The sequence below is a fragment of the Cuculus canorus genome, chromosome 1 (genome assembly GCF_017976375.1).
Source record: "Cuculus canorus isolate bCucCan1 chromosome 1, bCucCan1.pri, whole genome shotgun sequence".
Taxonomy (NCBI): Eukaryota; Metazoa; Chordata; class Aves; order Cuculiformes; family Cuculidae; genus Cuculus; species Cuculus canorus.
The window spans coordinates 35,021,985-35,043,976 of NC_071401.1; positions in this window are offsets into that span (position 1 = coordinate 35,021,985).

The window sequence follows — 21,992 nt, forward strand, 5'->3', positions numbered from 1 at the left end:
TCCTTTTTAAGAAGCAGTAAGAACTTGCTTCACCTAAAAACTTGTTCCACCTTCCAGAATATACTGCAGGTTCAACGTCAAGAAAATGTTCAATCTTGTAAATGATAATGGGTTGGGATTCCACTCCAACTTCCCAACAATAAAATTTTGGGTTTATTTTTAGCAGTAAGTTCCAGACTAGCCTCAGGACTAGAAAGTGTAGATTATTATGCTTTCCTGCTTTTATAATAAGAGATCATTTACCCACACTTCTTAACTAGAAAAACTGTCAGCATCAATAGTTTTTCCTTACTCTTCATAATTATTGTTATTTGCATGTTACCTCACACCTGTCATTATGTTACAGTTTAGATTTTTCTTTAAAAACAAAATAAAACTAAACAAAACCAAGAGTGTTCATTCACTTAAAGGAATGTGTTTTTTATTTCTCAGGTTCACTACATCAGAACGCTGTAAGCCCCATCCATCCTCCACATTTCAAGTTTCAATTTTTATTATCACATTCGAGGCAGAGAATAAATGCTTCTTTCTAACCTGTCCTCCCGCCCTACTGCAGATGTTTGGAATCAGATCCAGTCAGATGCGTAATTTACAACTACATGGTAGCTTTTCTTTTCAGACAGTCCTAGAAAAGTAAATATTTAATTTTATTAACGTTCCAGACTACAGCTATGGCTGTAAGGCAAAGAAAGTATGCTTTCTCTAAAAGCTGTCATTATGGGGTGTCCTGTATCATGCGTACCTTCAGTCCACATAGAGTTCTCATTGAAAACCTGCTAAGATTCTGTAGTGAAATTTGGAAAGCAAGTAAATCTGGCCATGAGGTCACAGGTGCCGTGTACTGAAACTTATGCAAATATCCTTAACCAATGAAGTATGTATTAATGCAAGCATCTGCTTCTACAAATTCCCTTGAGGCATCTAGGGCTTACTGTATATTGTAATCTCCTCAGCAGAGTGAATTCTTACAGCTTTTTGACCTATGTTGCTCCTAGCTCACGTCAGGGTGCCACAGACATGTTTCAGTAGCAATCACATAACCTTCTGTGTCTGCGTGCACAAACAAGGTTAGAAAGAAACCTTGTTTTGCTATTTGCTGACAACTCTAAGGTCGTGGTAGGTCTTGTCATCTTAGCCCCGTGATATGAAGCCTAAAAATAACTCTTTATGTTAACAGTAGATACAAATTATTCTATTTATTAATGTCTTCTGAAATTCAAAAAAATGCTGTAAACCCCAAATGGTCATTTATCCCAAAATGTGGAATTAAAATCTTTCAGATAACAAAGCTTTTTGATAATTATAAATTATGTGGTTTTAAGAAATTATTTAGCACTAATGGTAAAACTGTAAGACCGTAATATTAAAATCTACAGCTTACAACCTGTTGCTTTACTTAAGCACTTAAATAATTGTAAGCCCTAGACATAAAAGTTGACCGGAGTTCTTACTATTTGATTCAATGTTTTCAATTAACTTTAAGTGATTTTCAATGAAACCAAATATAAAACTAAAGTATTTTTAAGGGCTAATATATATTCAGAGAATGAAAAGTCTTCTCTTACACTTTTTCGTAAAGTAAGGGCAAAAAATCTACATGACAGATTTTATTTTCATCTAAAAAAATTATTTCTACTACAACCTATTATTCAGAACATAAGCAAGAATATATTTTATTCCTGATTATTTAAACAGCTAATTTCGATGCCTTTAACTATTAAAAAAAAAACTGAGACATTATTCACAAATAAATTTTCTCAACATAGGAAACTATTCATAAATGGATTCGCTAAAAACAAATTTTTAAAAATATATCAGAACTTTTTAGCATGAAATATTTTCTCTATTGTGCTGAAGGAAATAGTAAAATCAATGCAAGTCAGATCCTTTTTTTGCTTGTTTTTCCCCTAAGAGTGTTGAAGACAGCAGCAGGATTAGTAGGTGGAAGTGGAATGGATTGCATCCCAGGTTCCCACTTAAAGAGATGGGAAGGTGAATGGACAGCTTCTGTTCTGTATCATAAAACTGAATTTATGTCATGTGTTATAGTAATGAAGAGTCAAACTCTTGTCAATGAAGAGTCAATCTTGTGCTGACCCTATAAAGATCCAAGACTTCTACAGGAATTCAGAGGCTGTGGCCTCTTATTTCCCCTTTAAGTGTTCAGGGCTGGTTAGAATTTAATGGAAAACTATATATGCCAAGCAGAAACCAAGACAGAAACCTCCTACCCTAAACTAAATGTTTTCAACTACTTCAGGTCCTTTATAGGTATCTCATTTTTTTATTGCTCAAGCACACTAGAAATTTGGTTTCTCTTGTAAGTGGTGAATGCAGTGATAATCTGGGAAACTATTTCAGCCTTTTGATTACAGAGGATGCAATTAAACTCACCTAAATTTAAGTGATATACACTATCTGAACTAGTAAACTATCTGTATTTGAACTAACAGTCCCACTTTCACACTATCAGAATAAGGAGACAATTTTAAGGCTTGTTTGTCTTATGAAATCTCTTAAAGTGCCTCTTTTTTTTGTTCCCCTATTGGTTATAAAAAGATATAAGCCACTAACTCAGATATCACTGTCTTTATTTGTCAGGTGAGCTCCACACAAGGTACATGGTAGATTTTATACATCTGCAATAATAAATTTTGGAACCACACTTAAAAGTTGTTACTTTTGGATTTCTACTTTCAATAATAATGACAATTCCTGAAAAATACTCTGAATCAACACAGATAAATAAATACACAAAGGATATTTGGGATATACAATGGATTTAGATCTTTAACCTTTTCATTATTGTCAATTTGTCAAAAATAGACTGAGTGCATTGAATACAAGATTATGCAAATAACCCAGAAGGACATACATTCATAATAAATAAGTTTTTGCAGTCCAAGAAAAGGAATTGTATAGTTTAGATTTATTTTATATGATTAGTGTCCAAAGATAACATTAGTATTATGTAGAATGTTTTCATTCTTTCCTGACAGTGTTGAAAGGGAATAATGTTTTTTACAAAAATCTTGTTTATACACATAAAAGACTTATTTTTGACAAAATTACTCAGTTAGCTATTTAATATTACAGAGAAAACTTTAGATGAAATGACAGTGATTTTTTTATTAGATATGAATAGACATGAGTAAACTAATGATATTGGATATCTGCCTCTGATGTTTTCCAATGAACATAGCTGGAAAATAACTTTTTATTCATTATATTTTCAACACCTCCAATGAATCCTGTAGAGAATGGTCCAGCTCCAAGAAAAAGGAATAAGAATTATGTTAATATATCAATCAAGCTGTACAGAAACTTGGAAATTCTGGAGTTACCTGGAAATTTTACATTATTTTGAACTGAAATTCTAGCTTCTTTGCATTTCATGGGATCTTTTTGATTGCTGATCTTACTTGGGTAACAATATCACATTTTATATTGGGCATAGGCATACAATGGGTGTTCCTTTTTGTAGTTGAGCTGAAACAAATTTTATGTGTGAGAAGGTTCTTTTAGTTTTATTCTTATTCCTTGCAAATTGAATGACAGTCTCCAACTTTTAAGGTATTCCCAGGATTTCTAAGTTCTAATCAAGAAGAAATCAGACTCACTAATATTCCAACTAAGTTCAGATTTATTTTGAACTTTCTGATATTGCTGTGAGAAACTGAATTTTGAGTCATTTAACACTTACAACTGATGTCACAGAATGAGAATATTTCTGTCGGAAGAGTTACCATGGCCTTGATTTATGATTTTCATTTATATGGTCTCAATGAGATTAATGAATTAAACTGCAAGTTGAAATTCAATAACTTTGAATATTCTCAGAAGATTTTCTAAGAACAGAAATATTTCTGTGTTACAGGCCAAATATCTTAGCCTTATCCTAGCCTGTCCTGTCCTGCCCGTCCTGTCTCATCCCATCCTATCCAGCTCAAGGCAGTTAGAATTTGGAAGACACCGAAATAAACATTGAGGAAGTACTTTTTGTAATTACAGGCTGTGGAATCAACAATATAACTGTTCTCTAGGCAACTTTTTTACAAATTTCATGACAGATATCTATAAGAGATTGGAAGCATATTCCAAGAAAATAGACCTAGATTTAACTTTCACATCACTGATGATGTCATCAATACCATTTCATATTTCAGTTATTATTTTATTGGATGTTTTGATAGTGGTCTAGAATTATCAGTTTTCAGTTCGTCTGTGCACATTTGATAACCAGCCAATTTTCGGAGTTGGACAGAACTTCAAAGGGTATATCTGCACCTCTAGATTAAAGGAGATTGTAGATGAATCCCTGGTTTGTTAATGCTTTAAAAGAAACATCCAAACTGCATAATCATATAATGAAAATCAAAGAACATAGATGAAGTATAACCAATCATTTCCTCACTACCTTGATCACTATAAAAATGTATAATATATAGTATTTTTATATATAAATATTTCATATTAACATTTAATACTGATTGAATTCAATCTCTTAGACTACCTTCGTTTTTCTAAAGTAAAAGAAAATGAATTTAAATAGGTCAACTTCAAATTGCAAAATATGTCCACTTATAGAGTAGAACACACACATTCTGTAGATTATAATCTACAGAAAAGTTTAGCAGAGGATATGAGGAATGTAAACACTTTGAAACGTCAGAAAATTCTAGATATAGAATATAAGTAATCGTGAAAATTTGACTACAGTTCTTATTCTCTAAAACAAAAAAAAAATGTTTTTTAAGTGAATTTATAGACTCTTAAGGCCAGAAGTAACTATTCAAATTATGTCATTGCACCTGCTGCTTAAAACAGGTAATAGATTTTTACATATGATCTTTTTATCATGCCCATATTTCTCATTGGCTAAATTATCACTCAGGAAGGCTTCAAATACCTGAGCTTAATACAGAAATACTGAATGCTAATGGAACAAACTTCTATCCAGTTTAACTGAGTTTTTCAACATCGTGTTCATCATTCTAGTTTGAATATGTCTAGCTCCAGCTTCTGGTCACCTGATCTCATTGCCTGCAAGTGAATGAGAATTAAAACTTCAGAAAACTCATCATACAAATGATTAGTGAGTAAAGTCACCCAACTTTTTCTTTGATAAATTATATAGAAATACAATGGATTTAATTTCATCTGACTTTTGACAAAACAAATATCTAGGTTTCCTCTATGATGAAAGGAAAGAGGTAAATGTAGATATTTCATCCCATCCTAGAATCAGTGTCAAAGGAAGTGACATTTTCACTAAACAGTATCTAGGTCAGATGCTTAACTTTCACATGAGTAAAGATTATTGAGACAATTAAAAATTGACTGTTGGAATATCTAAGATGCTTCAGAAACATCTGCACCATTATTCAAATCATATTTGAACTCCTACAAAATAACCTTTTATTATTGATCAGTAACTTTAGAGTGCTGACATAAAAAACTGAAGAGCCTAGTAATGAGCTTATTATCATGCTATATTTATGAAAACACCACCTGGTTTTAGTCTGTGTATTCGTTATGCATCAAAAGATCATTTTATAGGCTTAGCCACTGTATCTTGTTTAGATCCTGTTTTCCCCATTATAGAACAGTGATACTTACAGGACACACACTAACTTAAATGAAAGAATTTTATAAGTGACTTAATCCAAGCAGTTCACTAGTTAAAGAGAAAGAAAAACTGCTATCTCACAAATTAATCTCCTTCTGTGCTAGTGGGAGAGAAATCTCTAAAACAAAAGGACAAACAGAAACCAATTACTCAGCTCTGCTAAGCTTGTGACATTTGAAACAGTTTCAGTTTAAGGTGATGACATCACTATGTATTTGACAGGACAGCTCTGGAAAACTGGAAAGCAGTGCTGTCAAACAGAAAAACAGAAAAATCCAGCATTAAGACCACTGATGCAAGGAAAGAGTTTCAGTGGTAGAGTTAAGGTAGAGATTCAGACACCCGCAGTGGACATTCTTCATCTTAGAAGAACTGATAGGTTTTCAACAGATTTCCATGAGATAAAAGTAATGGTTTCAAAATTCTGGTTGTTCTCTACTAGGGGTAATTGTGTATGTGTGTTGCATTATATTGATATTGTCCAGAAGCAGGATTCATAAAGCTAGACATTGGCTGGTTGTACATAAAATGGCTTCTGTTTGCTGTGATGTTTAATTTGAATGGTCTGCTGTAAAACATGCTTATAAAGAAGAGAAAATGGCATGTACTGTGTGCTTGAAAATCAGCAAGACACCACCAAAAGGCAAAATTCCTTAGAATGTTATAATGTGCAGCTTCAAACTGTGAATCTTACAAAAAATGCCATAGGACAACTTTTCAAGTTTAGTAAATACAAACTTATAAATTTTCAGAGGTTTAGCAGCCCGTATGCTCAATTCTTGCCAAGTAGATCTAAGTAAAATTAAATTTTCAATTACATGTTTGTAGTTCAGCCTTAAGATACATTCATTTAAATGGGTATTAATGATGCTTAAACAATTTTACATATGTCTTCACTGAAAATTCAATCCAGAAAACGTGCAAAAATACCTGCAAAGACTCTTGATATGCATACTTTCATACACACGCGACAAATTGATTGACATCCCCTTAAAATTAAGATCTAATAGAGTCTATGGGCATGAATGTTCATGTCCTTTACACATTTGACAAAGTTCTCTTTCAAAATTTATTCCTTTCTTTTTGAAGTTCTCCCCTAAATTTCTCATTTTTCCTCACATTAAATAATGCACATATTCTCAAATCCATTCTTCTCATCTTTTGTCAAGTACATAGATATATTTTTCCCTTACTATTTTCCATTCAGTACAAAGAGAAAATAAAAATATCGTTATCAAAATGTTTCAGTTTCTCAAAGCAAAATATTTAGACTCTTCCTACACTAAAATTCTGTCAGAAAGTTTTGCTGAAACTGACACATTTCTGTAGATTTTAAAATACCATTTAAATTGCTTTTTTGACAGAAAGCTGCTCATCTCAGAAAATACCTCCACCATATCTAGTATTTTCCCACAGCTTGTATTTGTTTTCCTGCATGTCAAGGACAGCATTGGAATTAGAGATCCAGCCATAGAACTACCCCTCAGGGACATCCCCCTCTCACTACAAAATTTACTTTTCTCTTGATTATTTTCTCTCTCCAGGCTCATAAATCTTTCATTTTGGCTTACACTATCCCCCACTGCAACAGAGTGTACAAAAGGTTTCTTTTGCAATCCATTGTTTATGGTGCTTTGAGGGTTTTCTTATCTTGGGGAAGAAAAAAAAAAAGATGGCCAACTTGTATAGACATATCAGCAGACCATAAGCGGTTCTTCAATTCGATGTGTAGAAGCATTGAATCAACATAGTTTCTTACATAGTCAATAGCGATTGTAATTAGATTTTCCTTATTTTTTTCTTAAAAAAAGATTCCTCCAGTGGCACTAATTCATTTCCGTTAACTAAACCCTGTGGTCATCTCTGTGTAAATCTGTATTGGGAAATTGTCACAAACACTTGGGATGTAGAGATGGTTGATGATCTGTACCATTTATGTGTTAGATCTGTTCCTGTACTTGGTTTTTCTTAGGCCAGTTCATCCTCCTCCAAATTATTGACAGAATGACCGTGGATGGTTCCTATGGGAACACACGTGAATATTCCACCTCTCTGTCACATCTTCTGTTTTAGAGGCAAAAAGATTTCAAAAGTTTGGATATCCAACCACACTATACCAGTTGGCTTTAGTTTTGAAAAACTGTCCCTGGCACTATTTAGTTTATTAACCTCACAATCAACCTCCTAGGAAAGACAGACATCTATTCGTTGATATTTCAGAGACTTAACTACATATCTTAGTTCATCTGCTGTGATGTTTGCTATTAATTATTTTCAAGCCCGCTCAGAGACAGTCGCTGAGACATCATCAAGGTTTTCTTACAAAGAGGTAGTGGCATAAGTAAATGGGTAACAGGTTAGCTGAATGCATTCATCACAGCAAGAGAAAAAGCAGAGAAAGGAAAAGAAGCCCACAAGAGATATTGACCTGTCAGAAGAAATAAAATTTTGAACCAGAAATAGTGGGTGGTATACTCAGATTTTAATGGGTTTTTTAATTTATTTTTTTTTCAGTAGTATTTGCACTTTCAGAACCAAAGCTCGAAATATCTCTTTTTTGTAGACTAGTGTATTCAGAAGAAGTAGTAAAAAATATAGGTGCTAAATTACTTCTATTTCTGCAGTATTGACTTGTTATCTTAAAAGAGAAAGAAAAATCAACTTAAAAACTTACAGTGAGCATTTACACATTTTCTGAGCCTTTCTGTTTTCCAGAATATGACCAAGTTATAGATAAATATACAACAACTAAATCATTCTAAATATATGTAATAAAATTTGAAAAGTCAAAATACAAACATCATGTTTCATCATAACAGAAAAGAATACTTCATCAATAACCTTTAATGCAGAAAACTGACAGTAGACCATAAAATAACTTAATTTCTTTTTAAGGTATACTAGTCATTCTAAGTTAGATTCTACCTGGTGCCTGTATTGGCCCATGGAAAGAGATCTGCATTGCCCCAAACAAAGAGAATTTAATTCTTGTTTTTCACATCATATGTTAAACTTACTAAAATCTATACTCTTTGGATTGAATTGGTTTGTTTAAGTAAACTCACGATGCCTAAAGTTTTTAGCTTTATATATTTATGCATTAACATTCAAATAAACAAATACCATGATGGAAATGCACTCAGTTCTGCAAGAATGTTATTTCATCTGAGTTACACAGTTTTATAAACATTTTTTTTTTTCTCCTTCTTTCTCCTCTGTCTTGGAAATATTTATTCTTCTGATTTTTATTATCAAGTACTACAAATAGTGTTAAATGAATAAGGCTGTTAACAGCTGACATGTAGAAGTATGAATACATTTCTTCACGGAACTGGGTCCCTGATTCTCACCCAAATATCAAAATTCTTATGGTCACTAGCACCAAGGAAACATTGTAATTTTTGGATACAGAATTAATATTTACAGCAATGTTTAAAATATAATTTGAACACTTAAATTATTTCCTTTATATTAAATAGATGAAGCAAAGAAAATATCCCTTTTTTCTTCTGTTAGAGAAAAAATATAGTTTTCAATACAGCTCTTTCATATCTTCCCTGACAGTATTATTCTCAGGATCTCATCTACCCTGCATACACTGTAAGAAATGCATTAAGTTCAATCTTCCACTCTAGCCTGGGCACATTCAAATGAAAAAGTATATGGAGAATTCATAAAATTTTTACATATACTGCATCTATGCTGGCTACCTAAAGAACTTTAATGAAGAGAAACAAGCGCTTATTTTCTGTCTCACAATGGAACGAATTGAGACTAGAGGAGTTTATTTCTCTACCGTGATTACAAAAACATCCTTGGTAACACCTCCAGTGTGGATGCCTATACAATAGATGACAAATGTTTGGTGAAGTGAATCCCACCTGTGAGATAAGACAGAAATTGGTGTCCAAAGTAAAAATGTAAATTTCTACAAAAGTCTTCATCTACAGAAATTTTAACCTTTCTGAGGTTACTACAAAATGAAGTAAAATTATGGTTATCCAACTTTGAAATCATTATTACTAATTAATCTCTGCAATGTTGGTATGTAAAAATAGGTCTGGAATGGGTGGAGAAGGAAACATTTTGTGTGTTCCATTATTATGTACAGTATTCTGTGATTTTATTTTTTTGCATCATGTAATGAGAAATATAAAAGGGAAAACTGAACATAGTTATATCATTAGAAGTCAAGCTTTTAAGCTAGTTGGGGCAGAGGAAACCTTCTCAATGAAGACTACTACACAAAATCTGGCAATACTAATTATATCCACTTTCTTCGTCTCTCTCTTTCCCTTCCATTGATAGTAAATGTGTCTAGGACATATATCTGGAATTCAACAAGGAATTATCTCTGTTAAAGAATGTCTTAGAAATTAGGATTATTGCTGGTATCTATACCACTGAATAAGAACAGATGTGGTTATTTTCTGTGTTTTAAGTTTAGATGGACTATCCTTCTTTTGAGAATTCACCTGCCTGAATCTCATTTTAGTGGCAATCATTTTTATATATCATAGATGTGTGACACTTAAAGACTGCACTTTTAATTGGAATTATCTAAGCAGAAACTGAATTTGTGTTATGTGAAAAATCCATGGTTGCTTCTGTGTTGAATTTTAATCTGGCCAAATTTCTTGCAGAAATATTCAGAAGGTATATGAAATGTCAGTTCTTTACATATGTAAATCCTACTCACTTTCCCTGTTTTGTCCACATATGGTTAAGATTTACATAAGCCAAAAAAAAAAGAACACAATTAACATCTTTTTGAAGACTACAGTACATAGCATTCAACGCCAGTGTAAATGGATTCCCAGATCAAAACTGAATACAATTTCTGCAATAAAATCATATAAATAGACCACATGTGACTTAAAAATTGCATCATTTACAAACTCCAGTCTGTTGAAAAGTATAGCTTTCATCAGTTTCCAGCAAAACTTACACCATTGTGCTTAATTTTGTGCTGAGCATTATTTCAAAGGTGAATTGTCCATAGTTCTTTAAAAACTGTGCTGTCCTCCTTCAAGTTGTCTTCTTTCTAGTTTGAATCTATATTACTAAGTGAACAATTTCTTGAAATTTATATGGCTTAGTTTAGCTTCCAGTTTAGATCTCAGTGTGTGAAAGTAGTTCAAATATATATTAAAACCTGAAATTAAATTAGGGAATATTAGTCATGACAGTCCAAGAACACCTTTTTTAGTGCATATCAATATTTGTGTTTTCTCCAAATGGAAAAAAAAATATTAATAGGCTAAAAAAAAAGATAAGAAAAAAATGCAAGTTACCATCGTGGACAGTATTTATTTTCATGCTTGTGGAAGGCATCAGAAAAAAACAGAATGTGTAATTTACAGATGCTTTCCTGTGGTTTTGGTTGTTTTTTTTTTTTCTACACAGCAAAGATTATGAGAACATCAAAATAAAATAATTAAGTTTAGGTTCTTGTTATACTAACAGTCCTACTGTATGCTTTATTTTTATGTTCTCTTGGTCTCACACTCATTAATATCAGAAAAACTTCAATTTATCAACCCTTGCACCTCTCTTAATTTTAGGCTTATTTTCAGTTGGTGATACACTTTGTTTATGCTGTTACATAAATTACAGTGGTGTTACTGTGATATTTCATTCTAAACAAGAAGTTTTCTACTATCTTTAGCTTATGTGATCCCAAAACAGCTAAAGCTTAGATAATAGTTGATCATAAGTACCTCTTTACTTTGCGTAAGTGTTGTAAATGCTCATATATCAGTCTTCTGAATCATATTTTATACTTATGCCTATAACTGGCATATTCAAGGGATGTTTAGGTCTTGTTATATGAAGCGTTCCTTAATACGGACAATCTGTTCTGTTGGTTCATATCTTTGATAGAAAGGATATGCTTTTGTGGCTAACTGTAAACAAGATATTTCCCAGCTGTATCAAGACCTCTTTCTTCAAGACTCCTTCACAAGAACCTTTATTGTTTATCTCTTTTCTTTTTTTCTCCTTTTGTTTCCCATTTGCTATTTCTGTTTTCCACCTTAAATTTATATTTGAAGCTTTAATGTCAGGGACCATCATTTTTCTCGCTTATACATTACTCACCTGATCTCTCATTATTAGAGCTTTCAGGCGCTCAGAGATAATGTGACTTTTTAACTATCATCAGAACAATTTACATAGCAAATATAATTTTTAGACCCTACATAAGAGGAGGACTTCTCAGCTACATTTTGTTCTTCTAGCCTGTTATTAATGATCAGTTATTCACCTGCTATAGGATATAAATGATAGAATATTCAAGCAGCAGACAAAAATTAAAATTTGAAAGCATGCAATACTTAGAGAAGTCTGTCTTTATAGGAACTTATGTCACAAATAACATGTTTGTGAGCTATAAAATTTTGAACGGGTTTTTGTCTTTTATAAATCTACTTTCAGTAAACTATATACATACTCATCTATCAAGTTTTTGGCCAAACTTGGATCTGACTTCCACAGTCCTGAAACAGAACAGCTGCTTGAGTCTAAAGTAATTGTTCATATATCCCTCATGATAAGGTTGGACCTCGTCCAGTTGAATAACTGATACCTTCTTTTTCTGTAAATAATATTTTCTCGTACAGAAATAATCAGTATTGAATGCCCCACTTACAGAAGTTATCCTATTTTGCCCTCAGCTGACATTATAAGTATTGTTTCCGGATTTGTATTCTGTTCTCCATAAATGTACCTAGAATGGACAGTCTTGGTTTGTGTTTCATGTTCTAAATTTTTCAGGTAGAGAGATCAGGCCATTAGATTTTACATGCTGTGTAATAAAGCTAAAATTAGATAAGTTTATCTCCTTTAAATTTCATTTTTCTTACATACCTCTTTCTTTGATATGACATTCTCAGTCCCTGAATGAGAATGCCTATGACTGTTATAATGAGTTCAAGTTTAATGCAGGTGGGAATTCAACGCTTAAATATTTCTTTGGTCACTTCCTTTCCCAATCCAGTGTTTTTATTTCCATCATACAAGTATCTAGAATGGATTTTAACCCTCGGAAAATTTTTCATGCAGAAGCAAAAGAAATGCTTTCCATGCATCATTAATATTGAAATTGAGACCAAAAAAATGTAAAACAAAAACATAAAATCTATTTGTGTTTTATTATTATGGGAATTTCTAAATATTCCTTTAAATCTCACTGTTAGTGTTCTCCATCTCTCTGTCACTGTCTGTCAAGGTCTACTTCTGTTCAAATGGTAAAACAGTATTTCACACATTCAGAATGTATTTAATATTTTCCTACAATTGTTTAAAGTTAACTAGCTGTTTAGTAGCTGTAAGTGATGATTGAGGAGCAATTACACTTGATTAAGAATTTTTCTCCTAAGAATTCCTTACTACATTTATGTTTCACGACTCTTTCTTCAAGATAACTAATGGTTTTACTTTCATGATGTATTGTTGAGCCAATATTGTTATAGCAAAATAGAAGTCAAATGAAGATAAAAATTAATTAATATTTTGGAAATAACTACAATAACACCTTATTGGTGACATAAACTGCAGTTATATGAGTTTCTTGCTAGGCAACAAACTACCCACAGACCTCTAACTCATCAAAATTCCATAGAATGCATCTTGGTATTTTCGAATGCCTTATTGAAATGTAACTTTCTAACTACTTAAATGCCAAACATGTAAGGATGCACACAGTGAAAAGTAGATAGAAATAATACACTTGGGCAAGATCTTCTAATGCTTTGCACCTTGTTGCAATCATCTACTTCCTTGCAAACAGCATGTAAAATGCTGCCAGTCTGAATGGCTAAATCATTTTGGCTCATGCATGTCTATACACATCAAAAATACTGCATAAAAGAGCAAGATACTGGAAAATTCAGTTTCCAGTCATTTGTTGTTGACAGATTCTACCCAGCAGAAAGAAAACCATTTCAGCAGGATTTAAGTATTGTATTCATGAACAGGGCTGGTGCTGAATCACAAATGCTAGTTCACACCTTAACACTACAGCAAGTTCTCCACATTTGCTGTAGAAGCCTGAGAGTCAAAAAACAATCATTCCACTTCATGGTAATGTGATTCTTCATGGTAATATGTTGCGTATACAGCCACTAGTTTATAGTACCTTTTTGTAGGATGTTGCATGAATGCAGGATTCACGTTCTGATGCTGACCTGGAAGCCATACCTACTTATTGAACTACCCTCAATCAAATATTATTATTATTTTTATTATAAATCTGATGACTAACATAAGTGAAAAAGAGCTCTGCTTAAGTGATATCTTGCATTCTGACTTTATTAGTACAGATACCAGTGGTCACAGTCACTGATGAACCAGCTCCTCTGTCTTAGTTCCTTAAAGGAAAACTAAACAGTTCTGAAACTTGTAAATACTAATCACCTGCAAAGAACTAAAAAATTATGAAGGGATAAAAAGAAAAAATAATCCTGCTCATTATCATTATTTGTACTTATGAACATCAAACTAGATCCTGTTACCTAATCACTATCCGAAGATCAATGTCACTATTAGGTTATCCTAAAAATATAATGTGTATGAAAGTGCTAGTTAACAGCAGAGATTACCATGGTAGTATCTTCTAGCTTTTTCGTATTAAGTGTTTGGTGTTGCCTACCAATTTTAAGTCTGAAGAGATTTAAAGAAACACAATATTTCCTGTCATCTGTCATGTAGACAAACACCCCAAATTTTTGAAAGGCAAAAAAAGAAATAATTTTTGGAGAACTTTCTTAAAAAAAAATATTTATCTTCTATTAAACATCTATTGGAGATTAAATATTTTCCAGCATTTAATTAAATTTGCCCCATCCATCAGCCAATGTATCAAAAATGTACAAATCTCTCAGTATACAAATTGCTTAATTGCCTCAATATTTTTTTCCCTTTGTTAGGCAGTTAGAAAATACTGGTGCATAAACTGAGGTTTCATGAAGACACAGATGATATTCCTACTTCTGGGGAAGGATCTATGCCACATAATATTACCTCCAGCTGTCATATATATCAGGATCAGTATACAGTGATCCTGTTGCACAAGCATTGTTCCCACCATGTTCATAACATGGTTACAACAGGGTAAAACTAGCATGTTCCTCAATACTATTATATTCATTACAAAAAAACAGGTGTTCTCTATGCGAAATAGAGATAACTTGCACTTCAGTGTTCTTTTCATATGCCTTAATGAGTCTTAATTGCAGTTATTAGACTGAATCTCAAAACTAGCATGGACTAGGATATTCTTGGACTATTTATGTGAACTATTTTAGTGGACTAATGGCTATATTTAGTGGACTGATGGCTATTTTATTGGACTATTTAATGACTATATTAGTGGACTATTTAATGGCTTTTGAGCATCCGGGGGTTTCGACAGTGAGATGGCCTACACAGCACCAGGTTTGCAGGTATCAGATGAGAGCCACCTTTCTCAAAGCTGGAGGTGGGTCTTTGGTCAGGAACTTGTAGGGCTCATTGACAGGGCTTTAAACTAGATATGGAGGGGGAAGGGAACTATATCTGGCTTGCTTATGACAGACGGCATGAGGACAGACAATGGTTGGAGGGATGGTTTGCTGGTATGGGCCCTCCATCTGCTGCCCATGTGTGCTGGGGATGCTGCGACACAGTTGAAGGCCTTTGGAGATGAACAGGAGGCTTCTGAGGTAGTAGGAGCCAGAAAGAAAAATTCAGCAGGACACCATAAGGCAGATAAGGGGTCTTCCACCAAGAAGACAATGTAACCAACAGCCCAGCTGAAGTGCCTCTATACACAAAGCTTGGGCAACAAACACGAGAAGCTGGAAGCTACTGTGCTTATAGAAAGCTATGACCTGGTTGCCATCACTGAAACATGGTGGGACAGATATCATGACCGGATTCTGCCTATTGGTGGCTACAGGCTATTCAGAAGTGACAGACAGGGAAGGAGAGGTGAAGGCATTGCCCTCTGTATCAGGAAATGGATAGAGTGTGGAGAGCTGTCCCTGACCAAGGGGAGCCTACCAATGAAGTCTTCTTCCTTCAGCTACAAGAGGCTTCACACTCACAAGCTCTCATCCTACTCGGGGACTTCAACCATGCTGATATATGCTGGAAAAGTAGCACGGCAAGATGTAGGCAGTCCAGGAGACTCCTAGAGTGCATTGAAGATAATTTCTTAATCCAGCTAATAGACACTCCCATAAATACAGACATATTTGGACTAACGGTAAACAAGCTTCTCATTTAGAAGGAAATAAAAGGAAAGTAGCATGTGGAGTCCTACGCTGCTGTGGCTAGACTATTTTCAGTGCCTAAATTAGTTTGTTTAGACAGCCTAAGTCTGACGAAAGGGATGTTTTTCCAAATGGTTACTAATTCAGATGGCATTTGCAAATGAAGTGGGGGCAAAGGCTACTGAAAAGCCAATTACCCAATCATATGGAAGTTGGAAGCAAAAAGGAACTGGAATTTACTAATATAATTGACAATGAGCAGAACTGTCCAATATTCATTTACATGCTTGGAAACATGGATAGTTGAAAAGTTTAGTGACACTGAAGTCATATTATGAAACAACTTTTACTGATGAAAAATAAGCAGTGTTTAAAGGAAGAAAGTGAGTACTGGAAAAATTACATAAGTTACTAGTAATCATCAGCCAGGTAGTATAGACAACAGAAAAAAATCCATCTCAAACAGAATCAGGAGGTTTTGAATATTAATTGCTACTTCTTATAAATTATATTTTTAATGTGTTGAGAGTGAATTTCACGGAAAGGTATTCAAATATCCCATGTAATGATAGAAAAGTAGATTTAATCTTGAACAATATTTATATATTTCTAGTGAATGGATGACAGTAAATTCAGATTATTGCAGTAATAAAAATATTTCCTATAGCTGTTCTGTAAGTGAGATTAATTACTCTTCTTCCAGCAAAGCATAATGCGTAGGAAAGGCACAATCAAAATGAACTTGCCAAATTGTTCAAAACCAGAAAGACCTATTTGTGACTTCTGTTTAAACCCAGACTAAACCTGGATTTCTGGGCAAAAGAAAGAATTATCACTGCACAGACTGTATAAGGAATTAGAATTAGGATCATAGAATACTGCCCAACTTTATTGATGCCTTTAGAATCCTCATATGTGAGGCATTCAAACACAGTATTAAAGAAAAGGACCCATGAGATTAAAAAGCAGAAATTAGAGCAGTTGATGTAGCCTTTGATTATTACTGTTTTCCCCAAAAATAAAAACGAGAAAAATGTTACTGAATGCAAAGCTGGGCTGTGCTCCTGGAATTCTTCCTTAAAGTAGCTTCTTAATACTTAAGATAGCAGTAGAAATGTAGTTCATCACATTCTGAAAGCTGGCCCAGCTAAATAAGCTACGTAACATTTGAACATCTTAATCCCAATTAAAAAAGTAATGAATCTAATATTAAGTAAATAATAATGCAGACTAAAGTAAACTTAGTCAATGGAAGGCAGCTACCCATTTCCAGACTTAGCTGATCAACTCATTAAAGTGTCAGGAGGGAAATGTTTCAGTGGTTTGTTTCTGGTGTTTAGACTCCACTAGATTAAACTAACAATTGCAGAGGAAGAAAGAACTCCTTCTGTGACACCGACAGGGATTTCACACCCAAGGAATGCCTTTGCGAGTCACGGGTGTCCCAGGATTGTGTCAACTGGTAGTAAATAATCTATTAAAAAAACTGAGATTCAAGATAACTTCACAATTTAGACTACTTCATTTATTTCCATGAAAAATTGAAAGAACGATTTGTAGGAGTCAAAAGAAATGCGTGTTGTTTTGTAAAACAGTACTTGGACTTTTTCAGAAAAGAGCTGACTAAGATGGGTTTTTCAAGCATTAGAAAGACAATACTATGAGAGAATGCAAAAGGCAAAGTTATCTGCAAGTTCTACAGATCTGTCTGAAAGTTTAGATTCCTGGCAAAACTATGGTATTTCCTAAAGACTTTGTCTAGATTGAGGAACATTTTTATCTTGTACAGCATAGTGAGGTGTAGACAATCTAGGAGACTCATAGAATGCATTGAGGATAATTTCTTAATCCAGGTAATAGACAACCCTACAGAAGGGGAAGTGATACTGGATCTGTTGGTCAACAAACGGAAATGAGCTAAACTGAGACATCAAAATTGGAGACAACCTGGGCTGCAGTGATGATACACTGATGGAGTTCAGAGTCCTGAGGGATATGGGTCAAAATTCCATCTGTTCAAGGGATTAGTTAATAGGGCCCCTTGGGAAAATGCCCCCAGGGACAAGGGAGCAGAACAGAGCTGGCAGATCTTTAAGGGTGATTTTCACAGATCACAAGAACCCTCAATGCCAAGTGTAAGAAATCAGGAAAGGAAGGCAAGAGACTGGCATGACTGAGTAAAGACCTGCTTGTTAAACTAAAAGAAGAGAAGGAATTGTGCAGGCAGTGGAAGCAGGGGCAGGCATCCTGGGAAGCTGTAGTATAATAGATTAATTAGGCCCTGTGAATGGCAAAATAAGCCTGATTTTTACAAAAGACAGTGGTTTGCAAAGAGAGTGGCTAGCAATGGACCATGCATCCGTTAAAACAGGTAGATTGGGTGGTGGCTTGACATTCATATCAACTAATTGTCATGAGTCGAAGACCTCAGAGCCTGGTGTTACTTCAGATAAAAAACACAGACACCCCCAAAGGCACATACTGAGCTTCCTGCCTCAAAGGCATGATAAACGGTTAAGTCCCCACACGTGACGACATGAAAGGCCTTGCCAAAGGCCAGTTAACACATACTAATTGACTTAGCCATGTCACACCAAGAGGTGCTAAAACATTTTCAAAAGGTGTGAAACTGATACCTGAAAACCCTTTTTTGGGGGAAGAGAAAACTGACTGACAGATGAGTTGACAGGCTTGGACCTCTCTTCCTCCACAAAGAAGAAATGTCTTGGTAAGAATTGCACATCTCTGACTCTGTCAGATATTTCCCGAGGAAAATAACTACTAACGTGAGTCTTTATATCTAATTGTTGACCAGTTATAATTGTTTAAGCACTAATGCAGCAGTGAATCTATCAAGGCAATTCCGCATTTGTTTTAATCTGTCACTAGAATTGAGCTACTTACTGCCTCCAGCATTGTGAGATTGTCTCTCTGATGGGCTTTGCTGCAAGCAGCTGTTGGCTTGGGGACCACACACGTTAACCCTGTGAGTACCAGTCTCTAAGGAGACTCTCACTGCTAACCAGATTCTGACTTGTGGCAAAAACACGTATAAGCACACACACATAATCCTTTAGTCACAAACCATCAAACAATTTTTATTCTTATGACTCAGCGGGAGGCTCTCCTTAATCACTTGTCAGAATCTCACCTGTTTAACATGACAGAAGAGTGTAGGGAAATTGCTTGGTTGTGTAGAGATGAAGTCAGGAAGACCAAAGAATATCTTGATCTGAACTTGACAAGGGGTGCAAAGAATAATAAGAAAGGGTTCTAACAGTTATGTGAGCCAGAAAAAGAAGGCCAAAGAGAGTGTACCCCCACTGATGAAAAAGACTGGCAAACTGGTAACAATAGACAAGGAGAAGGCTTAATACTCAATAACTTTTTTGCCTCAGTCTGCACTGGCAACCTCTTCCCACATCTCTTGTGTGGATGGAACACAAGGCAGAGACTGGGGGAGAAAAGTCCCTCCCACTGTAAGAGAAGATAAGGTTGATGGCATAGAGAGGAACCTAAACATACATAAGCATATGGGACTTAACAAGATGCATCCGAGAGTCCTGAGGGAATTGGCTGATGTAGTTTCCAAGCCACTGTGATATTTAAGAAAAGTCACGCCAGTCAGGGGAAGTCCCTCATGCCTGTAAAAAAGGAAATGTTGTACCAGTTTTTAAAAAGAGCAGAAAGAAGGACTCTGGGAACTACCAATCTCTCAGCCTCACCTCTGTGCCTGGGAATATCACGGAACAGATCCTCCTAAAAGGCATTCTAATACACATGAAGGACAGAGAAGTGATTTGAGAGAGCCAGCATGGCTTTACCAAGGGCAAGTCCTACCTGACCAGCCTAATGTCTTATGATGGAGCTATTACATCTGTGTACAAGGGAAGACAGCTACAGCTGTCATCTATCTGGACATCAGTAAGGTTTATAACACAATCCCCAGCAACATCTTTCTCTCTAAACTGGAGAGAGATGGATTTGATCAGTGGACTGTTCAGTGGATAAGCAACTGGTTGGATGGTGATGCTCAGAGAGTAGTGGTCAACAGCTTGGTGTCCAGATGGAGATCAGTGACAAGTGATGACCCTCAGGAGTACATACTGGGACCAGTACTGTTTAATAACTTCATCGATGACATAGAAAGTGAGACTTTCTTTGTGGAGTGAGACCAACTTTGTGGAGGACACCAAGCTGAGTGATGTGATTGACAAGTCTGAGGGATGGGATGCCATCCAGAGGGACCTGGACAAGCTTGGGAAGTAGGCCTATTTGAACCTCATGAAGTTCAACAAGGCTAAGTGCAAGGTCCTGTATCTTGGTTAGGGAAACCTCTGGTATCTATGGAGGCTAAGGGATGAAGAGTTTGAGAGCAGCCCTGTGGAGCTGGACATGAGAAGACAACATACACTTGCAGCCCAGAAAGCCGACAGTATCCTGGGCTACATCAAAAGAAGTGTGGCCAGCAGGTTGAGGGAATTGATTCTGCCCCTCTGTTCTGCCTTGGTGAGACCCCACCTGGAGGACTGCGTCCAGTTCTCAGTTCCTAGTACAGGAAAGACACAAGCCTTTTGGATCATGTCCACAGGAACATCACAAAAACAGTCAGAGGAATGGAACATCTTTCCTATGAAGAAAGGCTGAGAGAGTTATGGTTGTTTAGCCTGGAGAAGAGAAGGTTCTAGAGAGACTTTACTACGGCCCTATGTAAACTATATATAGTGTGTATATATAGTGTATATTTATACACTATATGTATAGAGGGGTTATAAGAAAAATATCAACGGACTTTTTAGTAGGTGTAATAGTTTTAAACTAAAAGAGGGTAGATTCAGATTAAATTTAAAGAAGAATTTTTTATGATGAGGATGTGAGACACTGGAACATTTTTGCAAGAGAAGTGGTAGAAATTCCATCCCTGCAAACATTCAAGGTCAGGTAGGAAGGGGTTTTGAGTAACCTGATGCAGTTGAAGATCCCTGCTCACGGGAGGGTGGTTGAACAAGGTGACCCTATAATGATCCCTTCCAACCCAAACCATTCTATCACTCTACGGATCTGGAATCATTGAAGAAAGGATCTCTAGGCCATATTGTGTCAGGTGAGTGAGCTAGTCTAAGCTAGTCAGCCTAGAGTACTTCTTTTGTCAAGCAAGTAATAGGAGTTGTTTAGACTGCCAGCTTCTTTTCTCCTGTTTAGAAGAATATATGAGTACCTCGAAGAAAAAATCTTCCCTTCTAATTACGTGTGTCTACAAGTACCTTTGAATATCTAAATGCACACCTTGTAGAAAGTACTCTTGTTCACGTGGTTTTCAAAAGTGGTGCTTCTTCCTCTGTATTATTTAAAGAGGGAGATCAAATTACTAAGCCCCATGCTTAGGTTTTTGATGGTTAAAATTAAATATGATGAATCTCAGACTTGTATTTCTTATCATACAGATATATTAGGTATGGATTTCACAGCACGTTGAGGCCATACTGATATATAATAGCTCCTTATGAAGCAATACCGATATAGATTTTCTATTTTGCTGAATGTTCCATTCTTCTTCAGCTTCGCATGTTGGTAAGCAAAACAAGGTTGTTACAGATCTCATTTGGGAGAGTGATAACATTCAAATGAGGCTTGTGAAACAGGAAACAAGAACATTACAAAGACTTGGGCTACTTATCGTATAAAAAAAAATCAAAAGAAGTTTTGTACTGAAAAAGATAATACAGTTCTCACTGGTGGGAACAGTATGCTCAGCCATAACATCAAAGAGATATAGGCAGCATCCTCCAGACTAACCATGGAGTGTGAGGAGAGACCATCTGAGACCTGTCTGTAGTCAGGCTTCCTGCATTGGAATGAATGGCAAAACAGAGCAATTTCTGAAGCCTATTTATGTGTTTCTAAAACCTACTCGTATTTTACTGAAGCTTACTCATATGTTAATGAATTTATGAGTGAATTTTGAAATCTCGTTAGCATTCTAAGCCCTGGTAATTCTCAAACAGACTGACATCGTGAACTCCAAAGGCAAAAAATGTTAGTTGTAAATCAGTATTTGTTGATAGTAGTGCTGAAAATAAAACCTGGAATATGCTCTAATATTCCCTTCC